The following is a 12,851-nucleotide window of genomic DNA, read 5'->3' on the forward strand; positions in this document are numbered from 1 at the left end:
TGCCCTCTCAACGAGCATTCTTTACATTTGCGGTAAATGATTTGCTCTCTGAATGGGTCTTCCACAACATAGACATAGTCCATCTTTTTCGGCACGCCCCCTCTCCTGAGTCTTCCCCACCTGCCATGGCAATCTCAGCATTTCAACTTCGCTCAGTGTAAGGTATTGCTTTTTCCATGCTTCCAGGATCACCCTGGGTCCTCGGCAGGATGTTAAATACCCTTAGACTTGGAAGAGCTGCACCTGAGTGCAACTAACTCTGCAAACTCAGTAAACTCTACACATTCTGCCTCCTTCGAACAAGCACCCTTTAGAACTCACAGCACACACGCTCCCTGGTTTTGGGCGGGAAGTGATGGCTAGGTATACATCCTGTCTTATCATCAGAAGGGAGCCATTTACACTATTCTGTGCCCCGAGTCTTATCTTACTGCATTTTCTGGAATACAAATACTGTGATTATTACTGATGTTAATGAGATAAATGGTCCGGTGGAGGAAGCAGTATTTTCTGTCATCTTAGAGATTTCTTTCTTGAGAGGCACACCGAGGATGGGGGACCGGGGGGGACCCTGGTCTGTAGGCACAATCTCAGGGGGGTGATTTGAAGACCCCAGAGGATGGAGGATGGGGTGGGATCAAACCAGGAGAAGCTGAGGCAAGACCAGCTTCGTGGAGGAGATGGCCAGTTGCGCCCAAGAACCATGTAGACAAGAACTGGAGAAGGCTCTGGGGGAAGCGTGTAGGAGGATGACAGTGACCCACACAAGAGCGGGCTGAGGAGCCAGCATGGTGGGGGAAGCTTGAGGCCTTCCTGTTTGCTAACTATCCTCTGCTTTCCTTCTTCTCATTCTGTTGGAACTGAACACGGTGCCAGCAGAGAGAGGGTTATTTCTGTCAAAGAAGATCACGTGTAATTGGATGACTCAACCTGGAAGCAATTTCTCCTCTTGTCTGAATTATCATCTTCCTTTTCTGTAGCTCTCTGGACCATTTCCAGTATTAGATGGTTGGTATTTGCATGCAGGTTTTTATATCTCTCCTTTCTAAATTGTGAGCTTTATGAAAGCAATCTATTAATTACTTCCGCAACCCTGCAGGGTCCAGCGCAGGGCCAGGCACGTATGTAGTATCTGATAAGCATTTGTTCAGTGAATGAATGAAGCAGGGTAAATGAGCCAGTGAGAGGGCAGTGATGCCCCCTTCTATGAGTAGGCTTTTTATTACATATAACTTACTGAATATACGTATTAAATCAACATAAATGTACAGAGGGGGTCAGGAGGAAACTGGATCTCAGATATGAAGAACTATCTATGCAAAGGGTTTCTTAAGTGCTTTGGATAGAAAACCTAGAAAAGGGAAAGTTTTTCCACCTGCTATTTCTCATTTATTCATTAATTATCCCAAATTTCTATTTAAATGTTGTTAATGTGTCTACTAAAATTATCTGTTAAGGCAACATCTCAGACCTCATGCTGTAATACCAGCCAGCTAGCTTCTTTTCACACTTAACGGCTAATTTCAGAGGTGAGGCTAAGCACCCAGGTCTGTGAATATTTGAGATTTAAAAATTATCCTGGTTTTAAAATTAACCTGGATCCTCAGACAGCCCACCACATAGTCCACAGGGCTCAGGTGCATACCATGTACCAGTGTTTCGTGTCTTGGTCTCCCCAAGACCCCGTGAGATATGAATAAGAATCACTACTTTAAAAATGAGGCTTTCAATCACAGAGATGCAATTCTTGGCTCAAGGCCACAGGGTCCTTAACTCTTAAAATCCGAGCCTAGTCTGCGTGATGCAGAAGCACATGCTCTTTACCCTGCTGGGGGATGAAGGGGCAGGAAACACCACAGACATGACCCCCTACTTCAGTTCATTCATTGTGACAACAAACCTCTTAGATGAGCCAGACCCTATTCTAGACACGAGGATACAGCGGTGAGTGAAGGAGAGAGAAATGGTGTCTGCCCTTTGGGAGCTTCGAGGGTGGAAGGGCAGAGGGCAGGAGGTGGGACACATCATGAAGATAAGTAAGTAAAATTACAGTAGGAAAGGGAAATTAAAGCAGAGAGGAGTAATGGGAAGTAATAGGGGAGATTGTGTTGAGATGGAGTGCTCAGAAATAACAACCAGAATGAAGTGGTTATCTGGGAAAAGAGCATCCCAGGTAGAGAGCGCCCCTTGCCTCTGCAAGGGCAAGGACCCTGAGACAGACCCCTGCTGAGCCTGTGTGAAGCCTAGCAGGAAGGCAGGGGAGGCTAGAGCCAGGTGGGCATGGTGGAGTAAGAAGTAAGATGGGAAAGGTAGTGGCGAGTGTCGGGGGTGCAGGCCATATAGGGCCATAGAGGTCCTCACAAAGAAGTGGCTTCTACCCTGAGTAAAATAGACCCATGAGGGTTAGAGCAAAGAAGAGATATGTTCTGACTTTCCTTTTAACAGGCACATCATGGGGTATTGGGGGGACAGGACCTTACTCATTTGTTCTCCTGGGACTTTTACTCCCAGTCCCCAGGATCTACCCATTCTCATCCCTAGAACTCAGACCACACTTAGCTAGACCACTTCCTGCTCCTGGGAGAAGGAGAGAGGAGGAGGTGTTTTGAGGTGTTCTAGGGAAACACTAAAGGGGGACATGGAACCCCAATTTTTGTCAGCATAGAGTTTCACCAGCCACAGCATCATTCTCTGGGTTGAACTCTGTGCTGCCTGCCATGTCCTAAAATGGGGTCAGAGGACCTGGGGTTGAACTGTGACCTTGCCGCTACCTGGCTGTGAGACCTCAGGCAAGTCGCTTGGCCTCTCTGTACCCTGAACTCCTCATGTCAGGTAGGGGATAACAGTACTTGCCTGGAGGGCTTTGGCAAATGGAGTCATAGATGGAAAATACTTTAGTGAGAACTTTTTTCCAATTCTTACCCTCCAATTATTCCTAGGTGAAGCCCGCAGGCTGCACTGGGTGTCAGAACCCTCGTGTCAGTGAGGCAGGTGGCTAACGTGGTGAGGGTAAAGCTGTGGGCCCAAAGTCAGCTTGCCTGGGCTCCATCTCTTCCCCCACCTACCAGCGGGGCATTAGGGAATTAGTTGGTCTCCCTGTGTCTTCACCTCTACTTCTGCGTTGGTCCCAAACCAAGGACTGACTGACACAGGATAGGGAAGCCCAGCTCCTTGAGTCGGTGGTACAGACGGTTTGGGTGCCCCTTAGACCTCAGAGTTTCCTGTGGGATCAGGTTGGAGACTCAGCCTGAAGTAGCCTCCCCCTGCAGGGCTTCTTTCTGAGTCCTGTTCTGCTTCCCCTGCTCCTTGAGCAGGTTCTCCTGGGAATTCATCCTCCAAGTTCATCTGCATGCAAATCCTCATGCCAGTGTCTGCTTCTTGCTTTTGTTAGAAGGAAAACACATTTACCAAAATGGAAACACCAGTCATTAAGGAGACTCTCCCTGGACTCCTGGACATGGGGTGGAGCAAGGCTACAGGGATCCCAGTGGTAGGCTATATGGACCAGAGCTAGGACAGTGCTGGAGGGTAGAGAGGAAGGGTGGGCAAAGAAAGGGGGTGACTGGGTGTGGAGGCAGAGGCGGGGAGGCAGGCAGGAGCCCAGCACACCTCCACCTTTGTGGCTTGGGAGATGGGGTGGACCCTGAGTGGAAGATGTGGTGGAAGGGGGGTTTGGACATGAGCTTCCTAGGCATGCGAGTCACCCAGGAGGAAATCCTTGCCACGGTGACTTGGGAAAGGGAGGCTCCAGGCACAGAAGCAGCTGTGAGGCTCAGGGTGCTAAGTCTATGTATCTGGGCTATGAACCTGTTAAAGTAGCAAATATGAAAACCCGAGGAAAAGGAAACGTATGGGAAAATAAAAGTCAGGTACAAACAAAACAAAACTCTGAGTCCCACAGAATAAAGTTCTTCCCAGAAATTACTGATTCCCTTTGCTCCATCTGCTAATCCCACTTGTCTTTCCCTAGCTGAACTGATGCCCTCTTTAAAGCTAATGTAGTTTGAAAAGGCTGCATCTGCCCAGTTCACAAATGTTCTCCTCTCTGAACCCCATCTCCCACTCTGTCATTCTCTGAGAGTGCCCACCTGATCAGGATGCTGGGAAGATCAGCAAACTCCCCAGGCCCATCCCAGGCCTCTGTGCACAGTACATGCCCAGCGAATAGCACCGGTTCCCCTCCTGTCACACAGGGACATACAGGTTCCCTTTGTGTATTGGAAGGAAGGAAGAAAGGAAGGAAGGAGGAGAGGGATGGAGGGAGGAAGAAGGAGAGAAAGAGAGAAAGAGAGAGGGGGGAGAGAGGGAGGAAGGAAGGAAGAGAGAAAAAGAGTGGAAGAGAGAAAGAGAGTGAGAAAAGAAAGAAAGGAAGGAAGGAAGGAAGGAAAGGAGGGAGAAAGAAATAAAGAAGGGAGGGAGGAAGGAGAGAGAGATGGGAGAAGAGAGAGAGAGAAAAAAGAAAGAAAAAGAAAGAAAAAAAGAAAGAAAGAAAGAAAGAAAGAAAGAAAGAACTTTCTTTATTTGAAAGACAGAAATCACAAGTAGGCAGAGAGGCAGGCAGAGACAGAGAGAGAGGGAAGCAGGCTCCCCGCCAAGCCGAGAGGAGCAGAGAGGAGTAGAGAGGAGCAAAGAGCAGAGAAGAGCAGAGATCCTAAGCAGGGGCTCGATTCCAGGACCCTGGGATCATGACCTGACCCAAAGGCAGAGGCTTTAACCCACAGAGCCACCCAGGTGCCCCCCAAACGAACTTTTAGAAGAAAAGACTAGTCTTCTGAAGATCACAATGATGACTCAAGTCTGACTTTTTAATTTAATTAAGTTGTCTGCCCAACAGGACATTGTTGACCAACTATGGGCTTGGTAAATTTTTCCATGGCTGGAGGAAGTGCGGGAGTTCAGGAGATAGCTCCCCCATGGGAAAGGCACATCAAAATTGAGTAATCCAGCCATGGGGACGTAGGAGGTGGGAGGGTGTGGGGTGGTTGCAAAGAGATGCAAAAGAGAAGGGGGTCCATAAAACGAATGTCATACATCACTTCTTTCACAATTTTTTTTCTACAATGTCAGAAGGTTTTTCTTACTTCCTATACATACAGAAATTTGCGTAGCTATTCTTTTGGGACAAACTGACAATTGTGAGAATGTTTGGAGTTCCACTCTATCTCTCTCACTGTCCCTAACGTGTTGGCTGAAATGAATAGCTGCCTGACCTAAATGTTAAAATCACTGAGGATGTGCACGGTGCCTCAGGACTTTTTTTTTTTTTTTGGACTTTTTAAAAAAATTTCTTTTCAGCGTAACAGTATTCATTGTTTTTACACCACACCCAGTGCTCCATGCAATGCGTGCCCTCCCTTATTCCCCCAATCTCCCACCCCCCGCCCCTTCAAAACCCTCAGGTTGTTTTTCAGAGTCCATAGTCTCTCATGGTTCACCTCCTCTTCCAGTTTCCCTCAACTCCCTTCTCCTCTCCATCTCCCCATGTCCTCCATGCTATTTGTTATGCTCCACAAATAAGTGAAACCATATCATAATTGACTTTCTCTGCTTGACTTATTTCACTCAGTATAATCTCTTCCAGTCCCATCCATGTTGCTACAAAAGTTGGGTATTCATCCTTTCTGTTGGAGGCATAATACTCCATAGTGCATATGAACCACATCTTCCTTATCCATTTGTCTGTTGAAGGACATCTTGGTACTTTCCACAGTTTGGCGACCGTGGCCATTGCTGCTATAAACATTGGGGTACAGATGGCCCTTCTTTTCACTACATCTGTATCTTTGGGGTAAATACCCAGTAGTGCAATGGCAGAGTCATAGGGAAGCTCTATTTTTAAATTTCTTGAGGAATCTCCACACTGTTCTCCAAAGTGGCCACACCATCTTGCATTCCCACCAACAGTGTAAGAGGGTTCCCCTTTCTCCACATCCTCTCCAACACATGTTGTTTCCTGTCTTGCTAATTTTGCCCATTCTAACTGGTGAAAGGTGGTATCTCAATGTGGTTTTAATTTGAATCTCCCTGATGTCTAGTGATGATGAACATTTTTTCATGTGTCTGATAGCCATTTGTATGTCTTCATTGGAGAAGTGTCTGTTCATATCTTCTGCCCATTTTTTGATGTGATTATCTGTTTTGTGTATGTTGAGTTTGAGGAGTTCTTTATAAATCTTGGATATCAGTCCTTTGTCTGTATTGTCATTTGCAAATATCTTCTCCCATTCCGTGAGTTGCCTCTTTGTTTTGCTGACTGTTTCCTTTGCTGTGCAGAAGCTTTTGATCTTGATGAAGTCCCAAAAGTTCATTTTTGCTTTTGTTTCCTTTGCCTTTAGAGACATATCTTACCTGGGAATAAACCAGGTAAGCCAAAGAGGTAAGGATCTATACTCAAGGAACTACAGACCACTCATGAAAGAAATTGAAGAAGACACAAAAAGATGGAAGACTATTCCATGCTCTTGGATCGGAAGAATAAACATTGTTAAAATGTCTATACTGCCTAGAGCAATCTATACTTTTAATGCCATCCTGATCAAAATTCCACCGGTATTTTTCAAAGACCTGGAGCAAATAATCCTAAAATTTGTGTGGAATCAGAAGAGACCCCGGATTGCTAATGAAATATTGAAAAACAAAAATAAAACTGGTAGCATCATGTTACCTGATTTCAAGCTTTACTACAAAGCTGTGATTACCAAGACAGCATGGTACTGGCATAAAAACAGACACATAGACCAGTGGAACAGAGTAGAGAGCCCAGATATGGACCCTCAACTCTATGGTCAAATAATCTTCAACAAAACAGAAAAAAATATACAGTGGAAAAAAGACAGTCTTTTCAATAAATGGTGCTGGGAAAACTGGACAGCTATATGTAGAAGAATGAAACTCAACCATTCTCTTACACCATACACAAAGATAAACTCAAAATGGACAAAAGACCTCAACGTGAGACAGGAATCCATCAGAATCTTAGAGGAGAACATAAGCAGTAACCTCTTCGATATCAGTCACAGCAACTTCTTTCAAGATATGTCTCCAAAAGCCTCAGGACTTTTTTCACATACTCGGTGCTTACACAGTGCCTGATAAATAGGATTTGAGTCAGTAAATGTGTGCTGGGTGGTTGAATGAGTTAATGAAGGGACAATGACATTCATTATCCCTGAAAAAGGAGAATCCATCGAACAGGGAAGAGCACATCCCTGGGGAGTAAGAAAACAAATGAAAACCCAGGACTCAGCTTTTGGAGCTGCAATCTGTACTTTAGGTGGGAAAATCATGCTGAGGTGCATGATTTGTGGCCCAGGGCTCCAGATATTGTATTAAAAATCAAATATCCATATCCTATTTATTGTGTTTTGCATCCCAGACAATACTGGCAATATTTTGAATGTTGTTGTTAATATTAAATTAGAATTCCAGCATTTATGAGATGGAAAGCACTGGATTTCTAGCAGATGTTGCAAATGACAACAGAAAGCATTTTCATCAAAGTGAATCACTTCAGACTCCAAGGGAATTTGAATGCCTTTGAGTCCATTCTTTAAAGATCAGGAAGCCATGACCCCAAAAGGGGAGGTGGTTTGGTCAAGACCTGAGTCATGCAATGGTTTATAAAGGTCATGTTGACCTAGCTTCAGGACCCTGGCTAGAGGCTAGTGAGCGTCCTTGCCTGAGCAGCCACATAAGTCCACAGTCCCAACCACTTTGCTCATGGCTCTCTCATACTCCGGGCTTTGACACCCATCCTAATAGTTGGCCAGGTTGACCAACAGGGACAGCCTAATGCCCTGGAGCCTACCGAAATTATTTAAACTAGCTAATCCAGAGCCTGCTTGCCCTGCCTTCACCCATTCCCACCTAAGGAGCCCACAATAATGGTGTTCACCCTTGGGTCCTTCCTCTTTCTCTGCCTCTTCTTTGACCCCATTGTGTCCCACATGACCCCACATGACATTCTGTGATCTTCCCAGGGAGCTGTGGGTCTACTTTTTGCAGTGTCTCTTTTTTGATTTATTTATATCTTTTCTTTTTTTTTTTAAATTTTTTCAATTTATTTATTTTCAGAAAAAACAGTATTCATTATTTTTTCACCACACCCAGTGCTCCATGAAATCCGTGCCCTCTATAATACCCACCACCTGGTACCCCAACCTCCCACACCCCCACCACTTCAAACCCCTCAGATTGTTTTTCAGAGTCCATAGTCTCTCGTGATTCACCTCCCCTTACAATTTACCCCAACTCCCTTCTCCTCTCTAACACCCCTTGTCCTCCATGATATTTGTTATGCTCCACAAATAAGTGAAATAATTGACTCTCTCTGCTTGACTTATTTCACTCAGCATAATCTCTTCCAGTCCCGTCCATGTTGCTACAAAAGTTGGGTATTCATCCTTTCTGATATTTATTTCTTAAATTTTAGTTAACATACAGTGCAATATTGGTTTCTGGAGTAGAATTCAGTGGTTCAATACCCAGTGCTCATCATCACAAGTGCTCTCCTGAATGTCCATCCCTTGCCTACCTCCCTCCACCAACCCTGTTTGTTCTCTATCAGTAAGAGACTCTTATGTTTTTTTCCCTCTCTCTTTTGTCACCCTTTCCCATATGTTCATGTTGTCTTTCTTAAATTTCACGTATGAGTGAGACCATATAGTATTTGTCTTTCTCTGACTGACTTATTTCACTTAGCATAATACACCCTAGCTCTATCTGTGTCTTTGCAAATGACAAGATTTCATTCTTTTTGGTGGCTGATTCTTTTTGGTGGCCGAGTAATATTCCATCGTGGGGTGTGCATGTGTGTGTGTGTGTGTGTATGTGTGTGTGTGTACCACATCTTCTTTATTTATTGATCAGTAGGTGGACATTTGGGATCTTCCCTTGTTTGGCTAAAACTGCTGTGAACATCAGTGTGTCCCTTTGAATCTGTATCTTTGTAACCTTTGGATAAATACCTAAAAGTGCAATTTCTGGATCGTAGGGTAGTCTAATTTTAACTTTTTGAGGAATCTCCATACCGTTTTCCAGAGTGGCTGTACTAGCTTGCATTTCCACCAATAGAATAAGAGGGTTACCCTTTCTCCACATCCCTGCCAACACCTGTTGTTTACTGTATTGTTAATTTTAGCCATTTTGACCAGTGTGAGGTGATATCTCATCATGGTTTTGATTTGTATTTCCTGATGCCGAGTGACATTGTGCATATTTTCATGTATCTGTGAGCCATATGGACGTCTTTGGAGAAATGTCTGTTCATGTCTTCTGCCCATTTTGTGACTGGATTTTTTGTTTTTCTGGTGTTGAGTTTAATAAGTTCATCATAGATTTTGGATACTAACCTTTAATCAGATACATATTTTGCAAATATTCTGTCCCATTCTGTAGGTTGCCTTTTAGTTGTGTTGGTTGTTTCCTTTGCTGTGCAGAAGCTTTTATCTTGAAGCTTTTATCTTATCCCAATAGTTCATTATTGTTTTTGTTTCCCTTGCCTCCAGAGATGTGTTTAGTAAGAAATTGTTATGGCTGTGTTCAAAGACTTTCTACCTGGGGTTTTAACAGTTTCTCTTTTTTGATCTGCACATGGCCTCACCACACCACATTAATATGATTAATGCAGTCCCACGGAGATCTGGGCCCCAGACTGAAGTTCAGTGCAGTATTGAACCAAGAACACAGGTTGCATGGCTCAACCCAAAGACCTTTCCAGCACCTTTAGATACAGGTTATGTAATTTCTTCCTTAAATATACTATTAACATTTTGCTTCATTAAGCTTATTGTTCTTTCTGCAGATGACATGGGATCTCCCAGGTAAGAAGCCAAGCATGTTCTCTAACACAAACCCCACAAAAGTGAAAATCCATGCCATCTCTTAGGAAAGATTTAGCCCAACCAACAAGGGCTGTGGAATTTGACAGAAAGTCTTACTTTGCGGCTGGTTTGAATAAGTCTGCCATTGTCTTTGCTTCAGGTCCTCAGTGGGCTTGAAAAGTGACTGAGCACCTGTCTCCTTAAGGAATTTTTCCTTCCTGTAGACACAGGTGTGATGCATGCTTCACTTTAGCTGATGCCTGAAGTTCAGGGCCACATAAGTGATGTTTGTATGGCTTGTCCAAATGAATCTTTTTTTAAGTCTTAAACTAATGTCAGTTACAAATACATGGATAATTGAATTACTAAGTACAATCTCCTCTTTTTTTTTTTTTTTTAAGTGGGCATGCCCCTTACCTATTATTTTTTAACAATCCATTTTTTGGTAACACAATATATCAGACACATAAAAATCTCATTGCTGCTAGTAGCTTGTTTATTTTTCCTCTCTTTGTTGTAGAAAAATATTAATTAAATGTGAATGCTTACTTACCATCTAACAACTGTTCTGGAAGGGAAGTAAATGTCATCTGATCTAATTTCTCCCATCTGATATTTGAATCCACTGAAACTGTGATTCTCAAATCTTTTGAGAATAAAAGGTCACTTGTAGGGTCAAAAAACCTCACTGTGGAAAGAACCAAGTTGCCCTTCAATGGACGAATGGATAAGGAAGATGTGGTCAAAATACAATATGGAGTTATTATGCCTCCATCAGAAAGGATGAATACCCAACTTTTGTATCAACATGGACAGGACTGGAAGAGTTATGCTGAGTGAAATAAGTCAAGCAGAGAGAGTCAATTATCATATGGTTTCACTTATTTGTGGAGCATAACAAATAACACGGAGGACATGGGGAGATGGAGAGGAGAAGGGAGTTGGGGGAAATTGGAAGGGGAGGTGAACCAAGAGAGACTATGGACTCTGAAAAACAAGCTGAGGGTTTTGAAGGGGCGGAGGTGGGAAGTTGGATGAGCCTGGTGGTGGGTATTATGGAGGGCACGTTTTGCATGGAGCACTGGGTGTGGTGCATAAACAATGAATTCTGTTACACTGAAAAGAAATTAAATAAAAAATAAAACAAAAACAAAACAAAACAAAACAAAACTCACAGATCTCCCCAAAACAGTAGTTGTATTTTTAGTATCCATTGCTGGAGAAACTCTGCTACTACAAGTCCAGTAACCCTTTTTAATAAAGTTTTATTTTATGGATCACAATGGCATTTCTGTACATTTCACAATATGTTTTCTCAGGAGGGGTAGTGGGGGAGGAAGCCCATCAATACAGGCTCTGCAATTAATTTGGTCACCCTTTGATGCTGCTGACACCCTCTGCAAGACTCCCACAACCTACAATGGTGCTCTCAAGCATTTCTGTCCTTCCAGTCTCTGCTTGTATGCTCCCTGTGTTGGGCATCTCCCTTCTGCATAAAGAGGTCCACCATGTATCTTTGAGTTGCTCTTCCTAATAGGGGAAGCTTCCTCTTAATATTGAGCTGAAATCTGTCTCTCTGTGGCTTTCCACCCCATGGGTCTGCTGAGGACAATTATAATCATCTTTCACATGACAGTACCTCATAAGGCCACAGGCACACCCTTCTCCCCAACCAGAGCCAGGCTGATGCAGGCCCAGAAGACGTGCTGCTCTGCAGGAAGTGTGAAAGGATAAAAGCCCTCGGGGTTGAAAAATAAGAGGACTGTGCCAATTACCCACCTTTGGAAGTACCAGACCATTGATGTCAGGGAAGAATACAAGTCAGGAGCCTGAATCAACTGTGAAGAAATAGAAAGATGGAAACCACAAGGCTGATGGGGGACTCAGGAATTTCAGGCTGGTAGGAGGTCATTTGATAGGATAGTGGCAAGGGGTGGCCAAAGGTAGATACAAGGAAGTCTTTGAACCAATATCTCAACATCATGGGGAAAGCACTGATGTGAAAACTAGCAGATCTAAAGGAAATTATTATGGAAGACTTTCTTGTTCTACCTCAAGATGTTCTCACACGTGATTCTATGATTCTAAAATTACACACGGGTGGGTGCACACACATGTGCACATACACACAACCTGCTCTGGTCTCCCTCTTCCCTTTAGTAACAGAGAACATGACTGCTTAGACAGCCCTGGACAGGGCACTGCAATACAGTGCCCTGGACTCGCATTTCCTCCCTCCTACTCTCCTTTGACCCCTGCAGTCTCCCCCTTTCCTGCATAAACATACCTTGCTTCCTGAAAGTTTTCAAGACCCCTCATCCTCTGAATGTCTGGGCTCCAAACATGTGCCCCCAGTCACAGCATGGGCCTGAGAATTTGACCCACAACTCCCTGTGTGGACTGGACAATGCTGAATAATAGTCGGTGCCTTCTACCCAAAGCACAGCCTGCACCAGGGGCTAGACAACCAGCCCCTTGTGTCCAGTCAGGTGGTGGGCAGGTGGGTAGAAAAGAGACCCTGGACTCAGACCCACCCAGCCTGGACACCTGGCTGCTCCTGTCCTTCCTCTGGGCCAGTCAGTCCATCTCATCCCAGCAGCTACCCCTGAACAATGTCATCCAAGACTGGATTTTGCTGAAGTTTTGCGAAAAGACTTCCATGTTTTACTCATTCAAACACCTTCCACTTGTTAACGTAGCCCACCACTATTCTCTGGGTGCCTCTGCCGTGCCAGGCACTGTTCAAGATGGTGATGAAGCCAGGATGAACAAGACGGGGAGCCCGTTACCTGCAAGTACCAGACCCCCCTTCGGGGTGAACCAGGCTCGTCAATGAGGAGACGTGTGTCTTGCAGAAGGAGAAGTTGGCTCAGCCCTGCTCCAGACGGGCCTCACTCCGAGCTCAGAGCACTGAGGCTGCAGCAACATTCAGGCATCGCACCCCAAGACGATACAGAGAGATGGAAGAGGATTGGCGCCTCTAGGAGTTCATTTCGCAGAATCCACACCAGAGGCTTCCTTCTCTTTCCT

The sequence above is a fragment of the Mustela nivalis genome, assembly GCF_964662115.1.
Source record: "Mustela nivalis genome assembly, chromosome: 2".
Classification (NCBI taxonomy): domain Eukaryota; kingdom Metazoa; phylum Chordata; class Mammalia; order Carnivora; family Mustelidae; genus Mustela; species Mustela nivalis.